This window comes from Triticum dicoccoides, unplaced genomic scaffold, assembly GCF_002162155.2.
Source record: "Triticum dicoccoides isolate Atlit2015 ecotype Zavitan unplaced genomic scaffold, WEW_v2.0 scaffold31676, whole genome shotgun sequence".
Lineage (NCBI taxonomy): Eukaryota > Viridiplantae > Streptophyta > Magnoliopsida > Poales > Poaceae > Triticum > Triticum dicoccoides.
In genome coordinates, this window is record NW_021262777.1 from 18,762 (window position 1) to 24,684 (window position 5,923).

Sequence of the window (5,923 nt, forward strand, 5' to 3'; positions counted from 1 at the left end):
CGACCGGAGTTGGGGGAGCCTCGGGGCGGCGGCGGCAGAGGGCGCCAAGCGGGGGATTCGGGCGGCGGCGCGGATCTGGGCCGCGGGGACCCGCAGCGGGAGGCGAGGCGGGCACGGAGCTCGCCAGCGGCAAGGCGAGGTCGCCGGCGGGAGGCGCGAGGCGGCGGGGCTTGCGGGGCGCAGGGTGGCGCGCGCGGGCCTGGGCGGGCCGCGCCTGGGTCCTGCGAGCCGCGGCGGCGCGGACACGTGGCGAGGTGGGATTGGCTGCGGGCTGCGGCGAGGTGTTACGCAAGGGGAGGAGTGCGTGGCCTCAGACGCCTGGCTGTCGAAGCAGAGGAGCGGGACGACGCTGCAGCTATTGTCGGCGGCGACGTGGACGCGCAAGGTCGCGGGGAAGTGCTGGTGCTCACGAACCACTCGGGATCGAGTAGAGGGAAGAAGAGGCATGGCCTCGGGTGTCCTCGAGCATGCGGTGCAGCGACGAGGCAAGGCGGAGCGCTTGATGGAGAACAGAGAGGAGGCGGCGGAGGAGATGCTCGGGACCGTCCTGGTCCAGATCGAGCGAGGAAGGAGGGCTCGGGCTGCAGCCATGGCGTGGGAAGCTCCTATAGGGAAAAAGACAGGGAGAAAGATGGTGTGACCAAGAGGAAGACATGGGAAAGGAGAAGGACAGGAAGGAGGGACACTACGGTCCTGCTGGTTGCCGGCGAGGAGCGTCTCGGGGGGCCTCGAGCACGAGGACCGGGGTTGGCTGCTCTGGTTGGTCGGGGATGCAAAACGAGGAGGTGGTTGGTTCGGCCGGGTTGGGTGGATGGATCTGGGATCCCGAGGAAGGAGGAGACCAGGTGGAGCTAGTGGCGGCGCAAGGAGGGGAATGGATGGGACAAGCCCCTAGGATCTAGGGTTAGGCGTCTATTTATACAGTAAGGGGATTAGGATAGGGGTTAATTCGGTCCCTCCGATCGAAATCGAATGGCCCACAATAAATAGGTTAGGGAAGTCAAGGAAGAAACCGAAGATATTTTAGAGATGTTTGGGGATGATCCGGACCCAATGGTAACGACAGCTCGGGTCGGGTCCGGGGGAAGTTTTCGGACGCGCATGCGAGGGGTTTACAAAAGGCCATGGAGACAAGGGGTTTTGATGGGCTCAGAAAAGAGAGAGAAGAGAGCGGCCCGGTTGATCTGAGAGGGGTCAACAGGGGCAAGGAAGAAGAGGCAACTACGAGCGAATGCAAGTTTTATGAAAACGATGCCGATGCAATGCGAATGATGACATGAGATGAAATGCACGCTAAGAACAAAATGCAAAACAAAATACAAAAAGCCAACCACGAAGGAAATATCATATCGCATCTCTGGAAAAGGCAAGAGTTGGAGTTACGAATATGGAAAGTTGTATGCGGGGCGTTACAATCACTATGACCGGCTCGTTGCCGACACCGGCCGTCTTGGTGTCGAGGCGGCGCAGGCGAGGGCGGAGGCGGCCACGGCCCGGCGGTCTCTCGACGAGGTCAACCGGCTGCATGAGCAACTGGCAGGTCACAAGAGCTACCTCAAGGCAGAGGTGGAGCTTCTTAAGGCGGAGGCCGCCAAGGTGGTGGAGGCGCAGCAGGCCCTGGTGCAGGCGGACCAGTAGTGCGGCCAATTTGCTGACGACAAGGGCCGGCTCTAGGCCGAGGTGGATCGCCTGTGGGGGCAGGTCACCACAGCTGAAGGGGCCCGTCAGGACGAGGCCCGTCGCCGCGAGGTAGTCGAGAAGGCGGTCTATGACAAGGACGTCGAGCTGAAGGCGGCCCTTGCCAAGGCGGCCGATCTGGAGAAGGCGCTCCAGGAGCGCGACCGCGCCATTGAACGGGAGCGGCGTGGTATGTTGCTCGAAGCGCAGCACCTGGAAGAGTCCTTCTCTAGTAAGTGCTTTTTCTTGCATTTTTCGGGTCGGGATCTGGCCTTTCGTCCTTGTTGTTCTTCATCTGATATGCTTCTTCTTTTGTGGCAGGGGCCTTCCCGGAGACGGAGCGACTGGCAGAGGAAGCCGTCCGCTATCATCGTGGCGTGACCGGAGTCGTTGGGTTCGGGAAGGATCCGCGGGTGGCGTGGACCTTCCTGGAGAACATCGCTGCCGCTAAGGCCAACCTGCGGGTCTTGGGAACGCAGATGGGGCGGCTGTCCCAGGCCGGAACCACGACGACGACGACCCTTTGGGTGGGCTCCGTCGAGCCGAGCAGCTTCACGCGCCTGGCGTGGTAGTTGGAGATGGGGCCGGACCGGCTTCATGAGTGGCGCGTCTCCGCCGCTCGTGCCTTGCTGAGATGGCGCTCCGGTTCACGCTGTCTTGACATTCGGATCTACACCTGGACGCGTTGATGGGCCAGCGGGCCGGCTCGGAGCAGCTCTTACAGGAGCAGGCCGGCCGGATTGCCTCCCAGGCCAGCTACATCGCCGAGTTCGCCTTCCACGACGAGTTCCACCCGGAGCGGATAGAGGACAGCAGGGTAGTGGACGGCGACGACTACGGCTTGCTTCTCCATGATCCGGAGGGGAGCTGGGAGGAGACGGGCGTCTACCATGATGGGGGTGCTAAGGAGGACACCGATGCCTCGCTGGACCCGGAGGCCGCCAGGGGAGAGCCGTCGACGTTGCGACGCGGCGCTGGAGATGCCTGAGACATTGTATATAAAATTTGTTAAGTAGCAGGTCCACCCACCCATTGGGGTTTTTTAGGGTGTAATGAACTAGGGCCGTGGGTCTTTTCTTAAATATTTGTGTGCAAATGTCGTGAGTGTTTTCGCTCTTGCCTTCCGTTTTTTGGACAGATTTCATGCGCTTTTCCTTTCTCAAACGTCCCCCTCGCGAGTCAGACGGCCGAGGCTCCGGTCTGTGATAAGGAATTCGATTCTTCGAGAGGAGCGCACAGGACTTGGGCCCTTCGAAACGTTGAGCGCGAGCAAAACACCCACTGGGCCGGCTGGCGGCAATCCGGCGAAGCCGGTTGGCAAGCACCAGGTCGTGCGGCTGTTTATTTGATGAGAAGCGTGTCGGGTTGATCGACCCGGCAGCCTCTCACTTGGTGTATTAAGCGTAAAGGAGCTCTGGCCCGTTGTGCTTGCCAGCCAACAGCCAAAGTTGGATCTGTGGCTTTAGGGCGAAGTGGGGGACTGCGGCATCCTAACTGTATCAGGAATCACCAAGTAAGGTGGCTGGGTGGCAACTGAGCCGACCAGTCCCCGAGCCCCTGGGTCCAGCAAGTCAGACCGGTGGCCGGGTTCAGTGGCATAGTGATGCAGGAAAATAGGGACACAATAAATTGGTCGACAAAAGGCAGCCCCCGAGTCTCATTCGGGAACCCCATAGTTTCATGCATTTACAAAAGGCGATGATACATACGCTCGTGCGGCTAACTATAAAATGGGCGGAGGAGTTCCGCTTTCCATGGCCGGGTTGTTTCTTCGCCGGCGGTGTCCTTCATGCGCTTCCCTGACTTGCGTGCATCGATGAGGTAGTAGGTGTTGCGGTCGCGCAAGGCCCTGCTCACGATGAATGGGCCCTCCCATGGAGGGGACAACTTGTGCTGGCCTGCTTGCTCTTGGACCAGTCGGAGGATGAGGTTGCCCTCACGGAATGTGAGGGGTTTGATCTTCTTGCTGTGGTAGTGCCTCATGCCTTGCTGGTAGATGGCCGAATGACTGAGCGCCAGGAGACGTGCTTCTTCGAGCAGGTCGACGCCATCTTCGCGGGCTTCTCTTGCTTCATCTTCGGTGTACATCGCGACACGCAGCGAGTCGAACTTGACATCGGTCGGGATGACGGCTTCGGCTCCGTAGACGAGGAAGAACGAGGTGAACCCGGTCGATCGATTCGGCGTGGTGCGTAGACTCCAGAGAACGGCCGGCAACTCATCGAGCCAGCTGCCGGGTGAGCGGATGAGTGGCTCGACGAGTCGTGGCTTGACGCTGGACAGGATGAGTCCGTTGGCCCGCTCGACCTACCCGTTGGACTGCGGGTATGCAATGGAGGCCAGGTCCAGGCGGATGCTGAAGACAGAGCAGTATTGCTCGAGCGCGCCATTGGCGAAGTTGGTGTCGTTGTCCATGATGATGTTGTTCGGCATGCCGTAGCGCACCGCTATGTCCTTGATGAACAGAACAGCTGTTGGCCCATCCAGTTTCTTGATTGGTCTTGCCTCGGTCCACTTGGTGAATTTGTCCACTGTCACCAGCGGGTGTGTCATGCCGCCTCGACCGGTTTTGAAGGGTCCCACCATGTCGAGTCCCTAGACCACGAAGGGCCAGGCGATCAGTATGGTGCAGAGTGCTGACACTGGCTGGTGGCTGCGTTTGCTGAAGCGCTGGCATCCCTCACACTTGAGGACGAGCGACTCGGCATCTTGGAGGGCCGTGGGCCAGTAGAAACCACGGTGGAACGCCTTGGCCACCAGGGATTGCTAGGCGGCGTGGTGCCCGCACTCGCCCTGGTGTATGTCGAGGAGGATGTCGATGCACTATTCCTCCTCGACGCAGCCCTGGAACATGCCGGTGGAGCTGCGCTTGACGAACTCATTGTTGATGATGTTGTAGGCTGACGCCCGGCGGTGCACTTGCCGAGCTTCGGTCTCGTCCATGGGGAGAACCTTGTTCTCCAAGAATTCTGACATTGGGATTGCCCAAGATGGAGCCGTAACCACGGTCAAGACGGCCACCAGGGTGGGTTCCGAGTCGGCAGCCCCCGGGTCGGTGATGGCGACGGCCGGGTCCGGTGCGATGGTGGCCAGGTCGAGCTGTGCAGCCCCCGGGCCGGGTTCAGTAGTCCCTGGGCCGGGTTCAGCAGCCCCCTGGCCGGCTTGAAGTGCGGTCGGGTCATCTGGAACGTGGATGGACTCGGAGTCTGGCGACGGCTTGATGGACGGCTTGCACAGGTGCTCGAGGGAGACGCCGGAAGGATTCACTTGTCGGGACGAGGCAATCTTGGCGAGCATGTCGGCTGCTTCGTTCTCCGCGCGCGGGACGTGGAGGAACTCGCAGCCCTCGAAGGATCCAGATAGCTTCTGGATGAGGAAGAGGTAGCTTGCCATGTTGGAGTCACGGGCGTCCCATTCGCCAGAGCACTATTGCACCACCAGGTCCGAGTCGTCGTAGCACAGGATGCGCTGGATGTCGAGTTCCATGGCAAGCCAGAGGCCGTGCACAAGGGCTTCGTACTGGGCGACATTGTTGGAGGCGGCGAAGTGGATCTGGAGCGCGTAGCGGAGCCGGTCGCCCTTCGGTGACGACAGTACGATGCTGGCACCTAGGCCAAGTCGCATCTTGGATCCATCGAAATGCATGCGCCAATGCATCGAGTCGGGGAGCGGCGGCAAGTACTGGGTCTCGGTCCAATCGGCGAGCAAGTCGGCCAGGGCTTGAGACTTGATCGTGGTGTGGGGCTCGTAGAGGATGGTGGGGCCGGCTAGCTGGATCGCCCACATGGCGACCCGGCCAGAGGCATCCCAGCACCCGATCATTTCTCCTATTGGCACCGTGCTGACCACGGTGACGACGTGCTCTTGGAAATACTGCTTCAGCTTCTTGGCAGTGAAGTATACGCCATAACACATCTTCTGGTAGTGCAGGTAGTTCTGCTTGGAGATCGAGAGCACCTCACTCAGGTAGTAGACTGGGCGCTGGACGGCTTGGATCTTGCCCTTCTCTGGTCGCTGGACCACCAGCACCGTGCTGACCGCCCGTGAGATCGCGGCTATGTAGAGCAATAGCGGCTCCTTGTCGGTCGGTGTGGCTAGGACTGGTGCGGTGGAGAGCATGCGCTTGAGGTCCTGTAAGGCCTCGTCTACCTTGTCGTTCCATTCGAACGGCCTCGTCTTCTTCATCAGCTGTTACAGGGGTAGCGCCCTCTCGCCCAGCTGGCTTAGAAACCGGCTGTCTGAGGCC